This window comes from Uranotaenia lowii, chromosome 2 (genome assembly GCF_029784155.1).
Source record: "Uranotaenia lowii strain MFRU-FL chromosome 2, ASM2978415v1, whole genome shotgun sequence".
Taxonomy (NCBI): domain Eukaryota; kingdom Metazoa; phylum Arthropoda; class Insecta; order Diptera; family Culicidae; genus Uranotaenia; species Uranotaenia lowii.
The window spans coordinates 322903283-322922497 of NC_073692.1; the positions used below are offsets into that span (position 1 = coordinate 322903283).

Genomic DNA, 19215 nt, shown 5'->3' on the forward strand with positions numbered 1-19215 from the left:
TTTGATTACAAGTCCCGATTTTGACAGAAACCATAAAGACAATTTTACTAGCTGGATAATTCCAATTAAAAAGATGGATTTAAATCTTAGAATCACACAAAAATGTTATAAATGTCCTCAACACAAAACTTTAAGCTAATATTTTTCACTAACTATTCGATTTCTTTTTTAATTATCCATTCCACGGAGATGTCACAATTTTTTTGAGCCACTTTTCAGTATATAAAAATTTAATTAGAAAGCGTACAAAGCTCAAAGATATATCAATTGATCAATTGATTCAGTTTTTAAAACATTACATTTTGATATGTTTTTAATTAAGCTTGCCAGATTGCCCGGTTTTACCCGGATTTGCCCGGATATTTGATGCAAAATTTCGAGAAAGTCCGGTCCAACCCGGTTGCCCGGATATCGTGAAAAATGTCCGGAGGATATTGCCCGGATTTTTCCACAACTTTCACAAAGAAACCAAAAAAAAAATCAAAGTTTTTGAGTAAGTTTCAGCAAAATCGATTAACGGTAGGGAAATTTTCAACGGTTGTTTCAAATGATTTCGCTGATTTACTTTTATAAACCTTTAAATATTTAAGTGTTCCAAAAAGTTTTTGGGAGTCTGCAATTATATTAATAAAATATTAATTTCATTTTTTTTGCATTTTTTTTTCTTTGCTTTTATATATAATAACACCTGAATTTTGCCCGATTTTAGCTCGGTTTTCGGATTTAAAAAATTGAAATCCATGCCCGGATTTAGCCAGGTTTTTTTGAAAAAATGCCCGGAGTTGCTAGGCCCGGATGGGAGTGGAAAAAATTCTGGCAACCTTATTTTAAATGTTTATTTCGAGAAAAAATAGGTATTGAAGTCGTGACGTCACAACGCACAAGTTATATATGTTTGGTTCTGAAAATTTCACATTTTTTATTTAAACGTTTAAAAAAAAACAAAATAACAAAGAGAACTTTTTGTTATAAAAATGACAGAAAAGAAATCAAAGTTTCAAAGATTCGTTAAATTTCTATCTTTGGTAGACATAAATGCATATAAATTCCAGAAAAAACGACTAAATAAACACAAAATTGTGCTCTTTGTGAAATTTAAAGATGTTTATTTTGTGATATTTTTTGATGAAAGATAAGAGCTTTGTTTGCACTTGCCGGCAATTGCTCTGGTGTACCTTACTTATGTTTATTTTGAGCCAATCAAATCAAACAATTAAATAAAAACTATCATTGTTGCGAATCGTTGCCTTGTAATTTTTTTTTTTATTTAAAATATTTTCAAGATCAAAGGAAAATGATAAACCAAACATTAAAATCAATATATTGTAACTAAACTTTGATTTTAAACGATTTCAAAATAATAGCGAGTGTATGAATTTGAAAAGAAGAAAAGAATTTTGATTTCAGTATCATAACACAGATTTCGAATCCGTTATCAGACATCATTGAATAAATAGTTTTGAAACACAAAACTCGAAAATGAATTCGAATATTCCGATAGATTTTGTCTATCACATTCTGTTTTGGTGCTTTTGCTTGTACATCTTTAAAATTTAGCAATTTTTACTGAATTGTAGCTTTTTGAAATAATGAACCTACTTCAAAACTTTAAATAGATTTTAAATCTATTTATTTTTCTATATTTCATAAAGGATCAAGACTTGCCTACATTTTCTTATTTCTGAGATACAACGCTTTCGTTAGAAAAAAAATGATGTAATTTCACAATTTTTTAGAATATGCAACTTGAAATGATATAACATTTTTTTTATTTCTGACAACTTTTTCTTGGGAAATTCTGGCTTGCAGTCTATTTTAAAGCAAAAACGATTTTTGTTTTATGTATCCTTCGTTTCAATCCGTTTTGGATCTTCTTCAGGGACTAAAAATTGTATTTTTCAATTAATTTTTGACCGATTACAAAATATTTGTTGTGAGATGTTTACCTAAAAAGTGTCGTTTTCTTGTTTTTGTCGACTCGGTTGGTCTTGTAAAGCTGTCTTTTTATTTGTTTTTTTTTATTATTATTATTTTCCGAATTAATTCGTGTTTATGACAATAAGGTGTAGTGATTGACTCACTTTGTTAAGTGTTTCTCGGATGAAAATCGGTTGTCCGGGGATTTTGGGATAAACTTTCCTCAGCATCGAAATTTTGGCACAGTTTTTACATTTCAGTTTTCACAACACTATACAATCAATTAACGAAAATTCAAAACACAAATATAAACACACAAATAAAAACCACCACGCTACACACAACACAGAACAAGGAAAGTTTATCCCAAAATCCGAGAAACACTTAACACAGTAAGTCAATCACTACACCTTATTGTCATAAACACGAATTTTTTCGGACAATTAAAAAAAAAGACAGCTTTACAAGACCAACCGAGTCGACAAAAACAAGAAAACGACACTTTTTTAGGTAAACATCTCACAACAAATATTTTGTATTTAATCGGCCACAAAGTTGATTGAAAATTACAATTTTTAGTCCCTGAAGAAGATCCAAAACGGATTTAAAGGATACATAAAACAAAAATCTTTATGCTCTAAAATAGACTGCAACCCGGAATTTCCCAAGAAAAACACAAAAATCAGTCGATCCCCAAATATAAAATAAAAAAAATCTAACATGGCGGGATACTTCAGCAGTATTTCTGACATTACAAACGGGCGTTTTATTTTTTTTTTAAATATGAATGATTTTAATTTATTTAACATCTGTGTTGAAGAAAGCAAAACGTTTTCTTTTCAAAAATATCTAAGATTAGGTTTAAAATTTTGTCAAATTCCTGTATTTCAGTAGAACTGTAAAAAATCAAAGAGAAAACTTATGTTCTTTTTTTCTCAGTAGTCAAAATTACTCGCAGTCATCGAGAAAGTTGACCATTTAAACAAAACTTTTATTTTCAATAACTTTATAGCATATTACAATTTAAAAAAAAAACCACACATTTTCTACACTCACAAAACAATCTAAACCAGCACTTGAATTTTCTATGCACCAATGTGATTTTAGTTGCTATCAGAAAATGATCGTTTTTTTTTATTTTTCCATCGTATAATTATTTCATTTCTAGAACATCGAATAAAATTGTGAATAATGTGGTTTCCAAAGAATGCAAACCATTTTTCATTTTATTCATACCCTCTTTGTTGCAAGTTAGTTACTATTCCAAAGAAATCATTAAATTTTAATTTCATTCGTTTCAGACTAAATAAAGTTTAAAAATGAAGATTTTTCATTATTTTATTTCAGAATCAATTTAAAATATATAAAAAAAAATTTTAACAAAAATTCCCAATGAGATTATTCCCAATTAATTTCAGAATTGTTTGAAAACAGTATGTTATTTTGGAATCACAATTCTGAAATATAAAACGTTGAGGAAACACGCGGCAAAAAAGTTGTGAGTTTCAATTTCCGAGTGCACAGTGCATTGACAAATTCAAAAATTTAGTTTGTTATTAATTTCTTTTTTTAATTTTACTCAATGAATATAGATTTTCTGAGGATGGCCGAAAGTTACGTAGACCGAAAACGTGAAAAACAGCATTTTGATTTCGTCTTGCGCTTACCGAAAAATATCAATCAAAATAGATTATAAGTACGTGAGGTGATTAAAACTAAACTATGAAATAAAAAACAGAATAATGAATAAATTTCAGTGTTTAAAATCAGTTTCAATTTTTTAGCAATCAAAATCAAAATTTTATCTCAAATATTTATTTTTCGAACGTTCAGTTGCAAAATGAGAATCATAAAATTTCGTTGTTACAGTAGGTTTTCGATTTTATCACGGTCAAAGAAAAATTCACCGTGAATATGGCGAAACCGTGAATTTAGCGAAACTACAAATTGAAGTACAAAAAAGTATTTTTACTGCCTTTAATCAATAATTAATAATGTTTTCAGTAGTGGAAACGTTTTGTATCAATAAATTTTAATCATAAGGCGAATTCATCAAAGATTACTAAACAAAAAGGATCGTTTTCATTTCAAATTATTCTTATCTTTTAGGTTGTTTAGGTTTTTAGGTTGTGTTGTATATCCATTTGATAGTCTACATCTAATTAAAGTGAATTATTTTGTTTTGATGGAAATTTAACAGTCGTTATCTCTTATTTCGATTGTGAAAAAAAGTTCAATGAAATTAGCATCAAAAATTTTTTTTCTGTTAATTTCAGGTTTCATTATTTTAATCTTAACACCTTTGATGAACTCAAAAGTATATTTATTCGAAAAATGTTTTGAAATTTGCTCAACTTAGACTTTTACAGTGTGTTTCTCGAAATTTGCTTTATGTGCAGATAATCTTTTGTCTTTATATGTAGAAAACAGAAATCATAGTCATATTTTCAGACATAGCTAGCAGAATTTCATTTTGGTCTTCCAAAAGTATCCATTCAGGTAATACTAATGGCTACCCAATATGGTTTACGCACGCCACCCTTTAAAATAAACAAGTTCAACATAGAAATCAGAGACACTTATCTCTTTTCAAAAACGCTTAAATTCACCCACATTTTTATATGATTCGCATAAACAAAAAAGTTAAATTTTTTAAAACGACTAACCAACACAAGTAACAACACTAGCATCAGCGTGACGTTAAAATACTAGTGTCGATTATTACAAGCGTTTTTAAAATCCAAATGACGATTTTTAACACTATACAGATAAAATAAGCAGTTCAATGGCATTTTCGTATTATTGGAAACCTATATACTATAACATAAACCATAAAAAATATCATAAACAAAGACGCTCTATGCTTTTGAATGAAAATTAAGGACCTGGAAATGGTTTCTGAATGATTTTTTAAAAAGGGTGATAAAATCAAAACAATAACCGTGATAAAATCGAGCGTGAATTTGGCGAGTATTGATAAAATCGAGAAACTACTGTATTACCTTTTACTAATATGAAGAAGCTCATGAAAAATATTTAATTGAAAAGTTTCAAAGATTTTTTTCTATTCAACAACAAGTGAATAATTTTCATTTGTAAAATAGCATTTATATCGACAGATTCCTTAATGAGCTCAAAGTTAAATTTATCAACTTCCTGGTCTCGTATATAAAATATGAAAAATTCTAGATTCGCAAACTGAAGTTGTATCGAAGAATTTCGAAAAAAAATTAAAAAAGATAATAAGTTAAAAAATATTTAAATTTCTCTTTCAGTTTTAAATTTGATCAAACTTTATCCAATAATTGATGGAAAAGGGGTAGTGTACAGTATCGTCCCCCCCCCCTCAATCAGTTTTTTAAAATAAGTTTTTTTTATTTTTCGATTTTTGAAAATTTTTAAAATCAAACCAAAGAGCTCTAGGACAGCGCCTACAAAGAATTCATCGATCATGCAGAAGAAACAAGAATTGTGACAAAATATGTAATCAGATTGACTCTCAGTTCTTGTATTCAATATAATTTTAAGAGATAGATAAAAACTCATCAAAAAAGTGTTTCACTTTTTGGAAAAAACTATAGAATATAACAAAGAAATTTAATGTAAAGGCCTCAATGATCCACTAAGAAAGCTAGTAATTTGAACTTCTGAGAAAAAAAAGTTTAAAAGTTTTCATCAATTTTTTTTCCTATTTTGCAAAATAGCAGAATTCTGACAAAGTTTTGTAAATACTCGTAATTTGAATTTTTTCCCTCGGGAATTTAACAGTCATTGTAATTCTTCCCTATTCAGCACAATTAAACTTGATTATTATGAAATATTTAATATATATATAATTCAAATATGACACGATTCAAGTTGATTGCAATACATGACTGTTGTCAACACAAACGACAATCAGATGACTTTTTTGTTATCACCCCGTGTATGTTGTGTTCATTCACGTTTATGTTGTGCATGATCACAAACTTGCTTGCTACAATTGCCGATTCAGCTGATCTAAATTTGTCTTTCAAATCGAATAGCCAGTAGGTATTGCCATTTATTCCTTCCTCGTGGCGTTTCTGACCCGTCCAAAGCGTGTTTAGAGCAGTAAATTGAGTCTAGGTGTCTCTAGCCTAGCATTGAACTAACTCTGCCCGTGTACCGTCAAATTGCTTACACGGTTCCAATTGCGTTCCATTAGCCATCGCATCGCATCGGCTGCCACGGAACTCAAACGCCGTGCCCTATTCCGATTTTAATTCAATTAGCAAGGTTTCTTTCTCAATTTTCTGTCCCATAGTGGCTGGTATGGATGCTCCATAAATGTTGCAACGGTCTGCGATTGATCGTTTTATTGTTTATTATTTTCAAAATAATTTGAAAATTGAGCTGAATTTTAAGTGATCAAAAATAAAAACCTGAACTCAATTTCGAAATGTGTTTCAATGGAGTCAACCAAGCTATAAGAATAAACGAACTAATTTTGTGACATCGTTTCCTACCACACCCTTATTTGGTTTTGGAATGTTTCGTTTGAAATCAATGCACACATTCGGAAAGGTTTGATTTGTAGCCATTCTTTACCTACAGCCACAGGCCGTTTTGGCGCTTAACGTTACATGATCGCTATTGAGTTTTCCCTTTCGATTTCTCAGGCACTTGACGCCATCCATGGCAAATGGGTATCGAATTTCAGCGCCCTGTGCTAAATTAGCTGTCCATCAATCCATCAATCGAATTTAGCAAAGATTGAGCCAGAGCAATCTCGGGTGTTTTTGTCAGCTCTTGACAAAATCAGCAGAAGATTATGAAAAATAGTTTATCGAGAACAGATATTAGATTCATCCGGAAGAACAAGGTCGGATTTTTCTCAGGAGGCCTGTGAATTTTGAAAAGGTATCCTACCAGATTTTAAAATTGAACATATCAATAAAACTGATGTTTAAATTCGGTATACAATAGGCAGTACATTTATTTGGGTCTTTAAGGATTCATGCACTGATTATGATAACCCACTTTTCGATAGCAATATTTCTATACGGAAGGAAAGTTGTTGAATAAATGAAAACCTTTGAAAAGTTTTAAAATTTGTCAAATACCTACTGACAAATATAACTATTTTTTAAATAATTCATTTCATAAAAGTGTTTCTGTAACATGGATAAATTGATTAAAATAATTGGAGTATTCTGCAATTTTTTTTTCCAAAATTCAGAGAGCTTGAATATAAAAGTCAGGCTAACACAAAATGATCGAGTTGAGTGCCGCCTCAGCAAACATAAAATCGCGCTCAAATCAATATTAATTTTATGAAGGTTTAATCACCGTTATTTATACTTGTAGATTTAATTTATCGGACTAGCGGTGAAAAGTGATGTCCTTTTTAGTAGGGACATCTAAAGATTATGAAATGTTTTTATATAGGTGGATAGAAGGTTAAATGAAAGGAAAGATGTTGAAAATGAGCGGGTAGGATTTATTTAAAAGCATATCATCACATATCAAATTTTTGTTCCTCAGGGGCCTACGGATGTAACAAAAACGCGATGATAACAAACTGAAAAGACTAAACATCGATAGATGCGTTTCTGAGTTAAAGGGAGTATATCTGAGCGATCACATATCATCTTTTTGTTCGTCCGCACTGCAAGTTTACCCTTGTGGGGCGGACCACGCTTGGCCTCCTAAGATGTGGTGGTAGATGCAACTCTATCTGTATCTACCGCTTCATAGTAGTAGGCCCGTGAGGAACAAAAATTTGATATGTGATGATATGCTTCTAAATATTATGTGTATAGCACCAAACCGAATAGCGACAGAAGGACTAGCGACGCATTTTTACTAGCGATATTTCTGTCATTCGTAGGTGTGTTATTCTTTTTAAGTCCAGTAGGCGATTTCAATGTAATACTCTAACATTGTTTACGTTATTTACTGTACATTTTCCTTAGGCCAACAATCGCATGTTTCAAGTCTCCTAGGAAACTCGCGATGCGTCGTTATTATTTTCAACGTCGCGACGAATGCGACGTGTCGCTAGTAGGCAAAGCTGCTATGATTATTAGCGCTCATATTTTGGATTTTTTCTACATGCCTAATAATTCCTACCCGCTCATTTTCAACATCTTTCATTTCATCTAACCTTCTATCCACCTTTATAAAAACACTTCATAATCTTTAGATGTCGCTACTAAAAAGGACATCACTTTTTACCGCTAGGCCGATAAATTAAATCTACATCAATATTAATGTTAATGCAAACCGCAATTCCTACGAAATAAGTAAACGATCGTAAAAATGGTCACTTAAAGTCGTTATTAATCGAATTTTGATAAAAAGTCCGCCATGTTTGCAAACTTATTCTCCCGCGCGGTATTCTAGTGAGAAAACAACATTCTTTGTGTTAAATTTTGTTTTTGTGAAAGAAAAAACCAAGAAAACATTTATTACGATGTTTTCTATACAAACATCCGTCCAAAAAAGAATGAAGTCGTCTGTTGGGCGATTATGAACCTCTTTTTTATCCGGCACCATTTTTGATCACGTAAATCGATTTTAACGAAACTTGGTCTGGTACTAGATCAAACATTTTTACATCATTTGACCAAATTTCAAAATTTTTCAAAGAAAATTGTTTAAGATACAGCTAATTTAGTAAAGCAATTCCAAATTTCTTTTATTTTTCGGGAATAACTGTATCTTTGTTTCCAGTGATTTTAAATTCTCCAAATTTTGAAGAACGTTGGTAAGATAGTTGAACTAGGTTGTGTGAACTCCAATACAAAATATTAATCGAGAGAGAATTGGCAGCTTGTCAAAGTTGGAAGTGAGTGCGCAGCTAAACGCGATTTCATTCTTTTTTAAACGCAACTGTATAAAGCCTCATATTTTTTAGAAGTGTCAAATTGACGCAGATAAAGGTGGGATAACATAAGGAAAAAAAATTTAAAAAAATTCCCGAAATGCCAAAAATTTGAAATTAGATTTTTTAGCAGCTCTGGTTTTCGAAATAACTTTTGAAAATAGGTTAAAATTCATTTGAGAAGTTTGTTCACTTTTTGGACAAGACTATTGAAAAAAAACTGTGTTTTACAAACTAAAATTTTAACACAAAAATCAACTTTAAAATTTTGACTTTGAAGTTATAGAAATGATATTTATTTATTGTTTTCCCCGTTTTGTTAAAACGGAGTTCAAACGAAATTTCAAACTAGAATGAATTTAAGATATTAAGTAAGTATAAGTTAAAAAGCTTTGCAGTCTTCAACAAAGAAGTAAATCATAATAAAAATATATCAATGATTGATGTATTTTAAAGCTGTTATTTTGAACGCTTCAGCAGTAAAACTGGATGCGATAGACAAAATCTGACAGAAGATTCGAGACACCGAAATGTTCTAAAACCAGTTATGAAAAATTGATAGAAGATTTGAATCCAACCAAATTTATAGTTATTGAGTTGAGTTCAAGGTTGGAGTAACAACGAGCAAGTACTGAATTTCTATGAATGTTCTGTATACTGAAACATTATTTTTTCTGAAAAAAAACAAAAAAAAATAGGCCAAATCGAAGAAATTTGGAAAATGACAGAAACGATGAAAATTTCGTTCCGGTATACTGAAAAACTGGGATTTATGATCCATGATACATAATGATGCAGTTTGAGCATTTTTTATTTTTATTTCAATTTAAATATTTGAAAAAAAAAAATATTATAATATAATTTTTCACATAATTTTAGCACAAAAACTTGATTAAACACATTTTAACACAATTTTGAAACCATTTTGTATCAATTTTGAAGCTGTTTTGAGAAAATTTTACATCATCTGACGAAAAAAAAATATTTTTCAAATAATGCTGACGCAATTTTGACCATATTTTAACACAGGATTTATATAACTTTGACGCAATTGACAAAATTTTACAATTTTGACGTAAGTTTGACAGAGTTTAACATAATTTTGACAATTTTGATAATTTTGCCAATTTTGACAATTTTGACAATTTTGACAATTTTGAAAATTTTGAAAATTTTGAAAATTTTGACAATGTTGACAATTTTGGCAATGTTGAAAATTTTGACAATTTTGACTATTTAGAGAATTTTGAGAATTTTGACAATTTTGACAATTTTGACAATTTTGACAATTTTGACAATTTTGACAATTTTGACAATTTTGACAATTTTGACAATTTTGAAAATTTTGACAATTTTGACAATTTTGACAATTTAGACAATTTTGACAATTTTGACAATTTTGACAATTTTGACAATTTTGACAATTTTGACAATTTTGACAATTTTGACAATTTTGACAATTTTGACAATTTTGACAATTTTGACAATTTTGACAATTTTAATAATTTTGACAATTTTGACAATTTTGACAACTTTGACAACTTTGACAATTTTGACAATTTTGACAATTTTGACAATTTTGACAATTTTGACAATTTTGACAATTTTGACAATTTTGACAATTTTGACAATTTTGACAATTTTGACAATTTTGACAATTTTGACAATTTTGACAATTTTGACAATTTTGACAATTTTGACAATTTTGACAATTTTGACAATTTTGACAATTTTGACAATTTTGACAATTTTGACAATTTTGACAATTTTGACAATTTTGACAATTTTGACAATTTTGACAATTTTGACAATTTTGACAATTTTGACAATTTTGACAATTTTGACAATTTTGACAATTTTGACAATTTTGACAATTTTGACAATTTTGACAATTTTGACAATTTTAACAATTTCGCCAATTTTGACAATTTTAACTATTTTGACAATTTTGACAATTTTGACAATTTTGACAGTTCTGCTGCAAAAAATAAGAAATTTTGCTTCTTTGTTTTAAGCAGCGCATAAAACTTGCATTCGTGAGGGAAAATGTCCGACCATAGTTCGTTTTTTCTTTCATATCTCTTTAAGGAATTTTTGTCCCACTTTAATATCTGCAGATGAACGTTGCATCATAAATTGGGCTATTCAATGAATTTATTTGGGGAATATTCGATGGTGCAGATGAACACACACACATAGAATCTCAGTGGAACTTCATGTTCCTTTGAAGAGATCTAATTTACTGAGCTCCAAGACGTTCATCTTTCAAGGATAAGATGGCTTGCATCTTACAAATGCTCAAACCATCGACCCACAGAAAGTGTACTATGTATGCCGTGACCGGGATTTGATCTCATAACCTCTGGCTGGGAAGATTTGAACGCTATCCTCAAGGCCAGGATCAGCGGCAGTGTGTTTAACATTTTTCATTTTAAGGTCATTACTTAAATTTTTATATATATTTTATTAGGAAAGCTGATAAAATTTTTTTGTAGAGAAATGAATCCAACTGTGTTAGATGAAATTTCAGGGACTAGATAAGAGAAAATCGATATTGAAAAACATGCGAAAAAAAATTCGCCTTATCTCCTGGTAGGACTTGAACCCACATCTTGCGCCTCTCCGGGGCCCATGCATTAACATGAGACCAACCTGGCGTATGAATATTATACTGGTTGAGTGTCGATGTCTTTGGAATGAAGGGAATAGTTCTCCCATGTGATCATAATCATTTTTCTTGGTCTATATCTATTCCCATCATTTCATCTTAAGGTAGTTGGAATCAAGTTTGGACATTTTTAAGCACGGCTAATCTTGAATAGAAATAGACCAAACTGCCAAACTGCAAAATCTATTTTGTGGGCTCTTACTTTTATTTATATTTATGCACCGAATGTTCCACAAATTTGGTTCCCATTGATCTAAACGCAATTTCACACATTTTCTTTGGAGACTCTTAGTTAGATGATACTTAATAGTGAAATCACGCCTAAATTGTTTTGAAAACTAATTTTCAGAGCAATCTAGGCTTTTGCATAAAATTTAGGGTCAAAAAGTGTATTTTGCAGTTTAGCTTAAAATGTTGTCAAATTTCCCTACAAAGTTGATCCCTTTAAATTACATAAATGAGTTGAAATTTGGTATGTGGTCTTCTGGTAGGTCCGGGGACGATTTCAGCCCCCAAGGTTAGGCATTCGAAATACACCCTATTTTTTGGACCACTTTAACGTACATCGAAAAAATAGCTGTTCCAAAGCCTAGGATTATTGTTTTCTCCATATGAGGTTATTGATATGAGAATGTATCTTCGAAAATTCCGAAATTGAAATGGTATTTAGATTTCCGTGAGATGATCGATCAATGTGTGAATTTTGATATACATATTTTTTTATTCTTCTAACTTCATCTCATATCCGCTGTTTTTTCCCAATTTCGTTACGGTATTGCGGTAGATCATTCAGTTCAATTACGTATGTGACCTCGGATAAACTGTTGCAAAAGCATATGTAAGAGAACATACAAGTGACCCCCAACAGCTTCCCAGCAAACCCTCTAATCTTCAGCAAAAGCAGCAGCAGCCCAAGGAACGGGTGTTGCGGAACCAATCGAAAACCCATTTCGATCGATCGATCGGTGTTACTTCAAGTATTGGGTATCAGGTATTGGAACCTCTATGAACGAACAAGAAGCATCATGTAGGTAATAGGTAATAGCAAAATCACCGGTTGCAGTTTAGGTTTTATTGCTGGATCACCATCGAATTGAACGCCCTGGTCGTTTCATCGAACCTTCATATGTATGATGTTGGAAGTTGTTTTTTTTCGGGGGGACCGATTGCTCCTCAACTTAATTTAATCGTGCTCTTCCTATGGTGCAGGCGAATCCAATTTTTTCCCACACCCAGGTTCGGTTTTTTTTATTATTATTTGACATAAGAGCGAAACAGATTGTTGTGCACAGGAGTAGGAAATTTGCCCTTACATAACCGTTTCTGCTACATTTTTGCTTCCAACTTGGCTGATGTTGCTGTTCCCATTAAAGTGACACAAACATAAATGCAGTCGTGAAGTGTAAAAAACTTGAAAAAGGTTAATTATGTAAACTTTTATTTGATTGCTGGGCTGGAAGTTACCGGTTAGTCGAAGTACGAGGACAGGGCAAGTTAATGTGGTACTAAACTAATCGTCTACTAATTTCAAGCTTCCTCCAGCCAGAGGAGCAACATACTAAGGGTGGCGCTTACTTGTTGCTTGCCGAACGAAAATGTCTGTGTCATCGAAAGGGAAGTTACTTAGGCAAGTCTCTGCATCGAGAGAGTGCTTGGTAAATACCGAGGTATCGACGAGTACTACAAGTCACTAATTATACGATGTTCATGTTTATATGGACCTTTTGCCGCTTCTACGAAAACTATACGTTTATGTATTGACTGTTTCCTTTTGTACTAAAACACTTTTTTTTCTTTCTTTCGTTGCAGAATTTCATCTGTTAAGCTGGATTGAATGAAACTAAAATAAGGTATATTTCAAATTATTTCAACGAATAATGTTTCGAAGACATGACAAGAACAACGAATTATGAAGGGATGGATGAATTTTACAGTTGAACAGCAGTTAAATAGCTGATTATCGATACAAATACACTTCTATTCAAACATTACCTTCAAAAATCTAATTTTTAAACTTGAACTACTAAAACATGGTCTTGCTATTTTACCTGATATTATTTCGTGCACACAAAACAATGTGTGTAATTAATATGGGTTTTAGCTTTGGTGTTACCTCTGCTTTGATGAGCTAGACTTTTCTTAATAACGCCGGGCGTATCTCAGAAAACTTTTTTGGACTCGTTTTATTCTGTCTTATATACATTGTAGTAAGGCTGCCACACTATACTGGCTTATTCGATGGCAGTTCGGATAAAACCAACATAAATCGAAACAATGGTGTATCTAAGGATTGTCCAGCTCGTGACAAATTCTTCTTACCATATCGTACATGGTGTTTGATTTTTCAGCGATTTGTTTTGAACACACTGAGTTCCACATCCAACTCTGCGCCTAGTTCCTTTACCGACGATTTTCTAGCAATGAGAAAAGGCTATCACGCTACAAACGCTCCGGGAATCTCGTTCATAACAGTAATGATAAGAAGGGGTCTGAAGTCACTCCCTTGTGGTACACCACTGTTATCTGAGAATATGCTGGCTCATGCATTCACATGTTTCACAAACTGGACTCTTCCTGTTAGGTTTGAACGAATTCACTGCAGGCAAGTACGGGTTATTCTATTTTTACATAGAACTGACAGGAGAGCATTAATGTTTATCACGTCAACAGCCTTTCACATGTCGGTATATATGGTATCGACATGTAATTCCTGCACCATTTCACCAAATTCGTCACTGTTGAACGCTTTTTCAAAAAGCCGTACTAAAAGTCTGACATCTTTCTGTCTAACCATGGGTACATTTGATCGTAAATTATGCTCTCCAACAGTTTGGGAATAGCAGAGAGAATTGCTACCCAAAATCCAACGAGTGATTTGAAAAAAAAAAAAAAAAATCAATGAGCTATAGACCACTTCCATCTGTACCGTTGAGCCGTCAACACGTACGCCGGAGCATCGTATCGTTGCTGTGTACCTGCAGGAACATTTTTACATTATTTATTTTTTCTTTACCTGTATTTCAATCAGCACTTTTCAGTGCTAAAATTATTTTCATTTTCTTTTATTCATATTTTCTCTTTTCTTTCCAGCATGGGGAAGTCTTCGGCCGGCTCAAGGGCCGGAAGAAAACGGATTGCTGAACCTAATCCAGGGCCATCTGCCAAAAAAGTTGAAATTTCCAATTCATTCGATGTCCTTCATAACATCGGTGATGAGGAAATATTCATATTTAATTCTGATAAGAGTACTAAGAAACCTTCTTCTTCTTATACTCCTAAAAATGAAAAGGTTCCACCAATTACGGTCACGATTTCTGACTTCAATGCCTTTCGAAAAGAAATCGTCACTTCCGTCAAGGATGTGATGATTTCTTTTCAGATCGGTCGAAGGGGAACTGCTCGTATTTTGGCGGAATCTTTTAATGATTTTCAAAAAATTTTAAATTATTTGAATAATAAAAAACACCAATTTTTTACGTACGACACTAGAGGTGATCGTCCTTTTAAAGTTGTACTTCGTGGTCTCACCGGCGATCAGACACCGGATGAGATCACAAATGAATTAAATTCTTTGTTAGGTTTTTCTCCAATTCAAGTAATTCAAATGAGGAAAAGAACCAACACGAATAATACCAGTAGTGTTGGTTTTGCTCCTGAGCTTTATTTGATCCATTTTAAAAAGGATCAAGTTAATAATTTGCAAATTCTTGAAAAGGCTCGTCTTATGTTTCATTGTCGAGTCAAATTCGAACCTTTTCGAAAATCTTCAACCAATTTCCTTCAAAATATTACGCAATGTCGTCGTTGTCAAGCTTTTTGTCACGGCACTAAAAATTGTAGAATGAATGCCAGATGCATGCTTTGCGGCTCATTCGATCATGAAAAATCTAAATGCCTTTATGGTGGTGATAAACCAAAAACAGAATTTTTCAAGTGTGCAAATTGCGCAGGTAATCATTCCTCGAATTCGCTAGACTGTCCCATCAGGGCAAAAATTATTGCTTCTAGGAAAAATCCCAAAGTTTCCAGAAAAGTTTCTTCTCCTCCTTCCTCTTTTTCGTCTTCACACGTCGGGCCGGCAAACAACCTGCCTGTTCGCATTCAGCCTCGGTCTACATTGGAATCACGGCTGGGTAATACCCGAAGTGATTTTAATGTTACCTGTGCTGAATCTGCGCCACGGACTAGTTGTTTATCGTTCTCAGAGGTGGTTGAAAATGGGTTGCCCTCTCCAGGCATAACTAATAAAAATGGGAAAAAACCAAGTCTCAACGTTCATGCGAAGGCTTGGGAAAATCCCCGAAATTCAAATACTTGTTCTTCTCTTTCATTTTCTGATCCTAACAATTTTGTTGATTTGGGTGAGATTACTGAGGAAAAATTAAAATTTTTGCATCAAAATTTAATGGAAATGATGCAACTTATGTTGAAAGCAAATTCAATGTTTGAAGCTTTCCAAACTTCTTTTAATTATGCTAACAAAATTATTATGACTTTACGATTCCCTCATGGATCCAAATAGATGTTTAAATATTATGAATTGGAATGCTAGATCTTTGCTGGCTAACCAAGATGAATTCTTTTTATTTTTGAAAACTCAAAACATACATATTGCTGCCATCACTGAAACTTTTTTAAAGCCAGACAATAACTTGAAAAGCAATGCTTTCTTTAAAATTTTGCGAAATGATCGACTTGATCGACAAGGTGGGGGTGTAGCTATTGTCATCAATAGTCGTCTCAAATTTAGACTTCTTCCTTCTTTCAATACAAAAGTCTTAGAAACAATTGGAATTGAATTAGAAACTTCTATGGGGAAAATTTTATTTATTGCCGCATATTTGCCTTTTCAATGCAGCGGTGAACAGAAAAATTTTTTGAAGGGAGATTTACAAAAACTCACCAGAAATAAATCTAAATTTTTTATTATTGGTGACTTTAATGCAAAACACCGATCTTGGAATAATATTTCATCAAATTCAAATGGGAATATTTTATTTAATGACTGCTCCGCAGGTTATTACACTGTTGAATATCCTAATGGGCATACTTGTTTCTCTTCGATTAGAAATCCTTCCACAATTGATTTGGTTCTAACGGATTTAGGCGAGCATTGTAGTCAATTAGTTACTCATGCGGACCTCGATTCAGACCACCTTCCAGTAACTTTTTCTTTATCCCAAAGTCCCATTGAAAACCCTTTAAAATCAACTTTTAACTTTCAAAAAGCTGACTGGGAGCGATATAGGAATTTTATTGAACGTAATTTGAATGTAAACGTTCCACTTAATTCAATTGAAGATATTGATTTGGCTGTAGAAAATTTGACAAGTTCAATAGTCAATGCTAAAGCCGCTTCAATACCCAAAGTTAAACATAAATTTAATCAACCTTTAATTGATGATGATCTTCAGTTTTTGATACGACTGAAAAACATTCGTCGACGCCAATATCAACGTACTAGGGATCCTTATTTGAAATTTATTTATTGCGACCTTCAAAAAGAGATCAAACGTCGTTTAAATTTCATTCGTAATGAAAATTTTGCCAAGGCAGTAGAGGACATAAAACCCTACTCAAAGCCATTTTGGAAATTAACTAAAGTTCTGAAAAAGCCCCAGAAGCCAATTCCTACTTTGAAAGACGGAGATAAACTTCTTTTAACGAATGCAGAAAAAGCTCAAAAATTGGCCCAACAATTTGAGTCTGCTCATGATTTTAATTTAAACGTTGTAAGTCCAATTGATGCTCAAATTTCCCTTGAATTTGATGATATTCTTTCTAAACAAAATGTATTTGAAAGTTCTTGTGAGACAAATATTGATGAACTTAAATTGATTTGCAAAAAATTTAAAAATATGAAAGCCCCAGGGGAAGATGGGATTTTCTATATTCTTATTAAAAAGTTGCCTGAAAGCACTTTAAATTTTTTAGTTAAAATCTTCAATAAATGTTTTCACTTGGCTTATTTTCCCAATAAATGGAAAAATGCCAAAGTAACTCCAATTTTAAAACCTGGAAAAAGTGCTTCAGAGCCTTCAAGTTATCGACCAATTAGTTTGCTTCCATCTTTAAGTAAACTATTTGAGAGAGTTATTTTGAATAGAATGATGATTCACATTAATCAGAATTCTATTTTCCCTGATGAACAATTTGGTTTTCGTCATGGACATTCTACTACACATCAACTTTTGAGTGTAACTAATATGATTAACGCTAGCAAATCTGAAGGTTATTCAACTGGTGTTGCTCTTCTTGATATTGAAAAAGCTTTTGACAGTGTTTGGCACAAAGGTTTAGTAGCTAAATTAGCTCGATTTGATTTCCCTGTATATCTCACCAAAATTATTCAAAATTATTTGACTAGCCGAACCTTACAAGTAAGCTATCAAAATTCATGCTCTGAAAGGACACCCATTAGAGCTGGTGTCCCTCAGGGTAGTATACTTGGGCCAATCTTATACAATATTTTTACTTCTGATCTTCCTGATGTACCAGAAGGAAAAGGTAGAAGATTGTTTGCTGATGACACTTTGCTTTCAGCCAAAGGTCGGAATTTACGGGTGGTACGCAGTAGATTGCAACAAAATTTAAATTCCTTTTTGAATTACTTGAAAATGTGGAAAATTTCTCCTAACGCTTCCAAAACTCAACTTATTTTATTTCCCCATAAGCCAAGAGCAAATTTTTTAAAACCTAATGAAAATCATTCCATAACTTTTAATGGGGTTTCATTAGAATGGTCTGATCACGTGAAGTACTTGGGACTTACACTTGATCGGAATCTTACTTTTAAAAATCACATTGAAGATATTCAATCTAAGTGTAATAAATATACTAAATCTCTTTATTCTCTCATCAACAGGAAATCCAAGTTGTGTCTGCGAAATAAGTTACTTATCTACAAACAAGTGTTTCGACCAGCGATAATGTATGCAGTTCCGATTTGGTCTAGCTGCTGCGCGACGAGGAAGAAAGCCATCCAGAGGATTCAGAACAAGGTTCTGAAAATGATTTTGCGGCTTCCACCTTGGCACAGCACCGAAGATCTTCATCGGATTGCGGGCATTGAATCGATCGAAGAGATGGCCAACAAAATCATCTCCAACTTCAGAGGCAAATCGATGCAGTCTTCCATCGCAGAGATTCGTTCTCTTTATAACTAGTTTAATTTTAGGATAGTGTTTAGTTTAAAGTTTAAAATATTTTTGCCATTACAGGATGTTCTCCTACATTAAATTCTTAATTGCGCTAAGCAAATTTAATTCTTACAAATAAATTTTTAATATCTAGTTAACTATAGGGCTCTGAACAGTTCATTATTGAGCTGAACACCTAATTTAATGAAAAAATGTAATATAAATGTAATGATGAATTGATACAAATAAAGACATATTTAAAAAAAAAAAAAAAAAAAATGAGCTATAGACCCGGGATTTGATTTGTACAACCCTCAAAGTATTCTGCAAAGTGATCCTCAACAGGATCCTGGAGAAAATCGATGCTACACATCGACGAAAACAAGCTGGATTCCGATCCGGACGATCAAGTGAGGACCAAATCACAACATTTCAAATAATACTGGAACAAATCAACAAATTCCAGGACTCTTCCACTGATGTTCGTTGGTTTCGAAAAAGCATTCGACCGACTCAACCACGAAAACATCTGGGCGATTCTTAGACGACGAGGAGTCCCAGAGAAACTAGTCCATCCCATCGAAGCACAGTACGAGGCATTTTCGTGCAAGGTCTTCACGACATGCTGTCTTGTTTGAACCGGA

The 19215-nt window shown here is 32.5% G+C and overlaps 1 protein-coding gene across 2 annotated transcripts in view; it reads left to right on the forward strand.

Annotated features, from left to right (window-relative positions):
• LOC129748728 (probable serine/threonine-protein kinase DDB_G0282963) overlaps positions 1–19215 on the forward strand; it is a 366662-nt gene that overhangs the window by 168300 nt on the left and 179147 nt on the right. For both annotated transcript variants that reach the window (XM_055743422.1, XM_055743423.1), the window contains one exon: positions 13242–13282. The gene's annotated coding sequence lies outside the window, so the exon portion shown is untranslated. The remainder of the gene's footprint in view (positions 1–13241; positions 13283–19215) is intronic.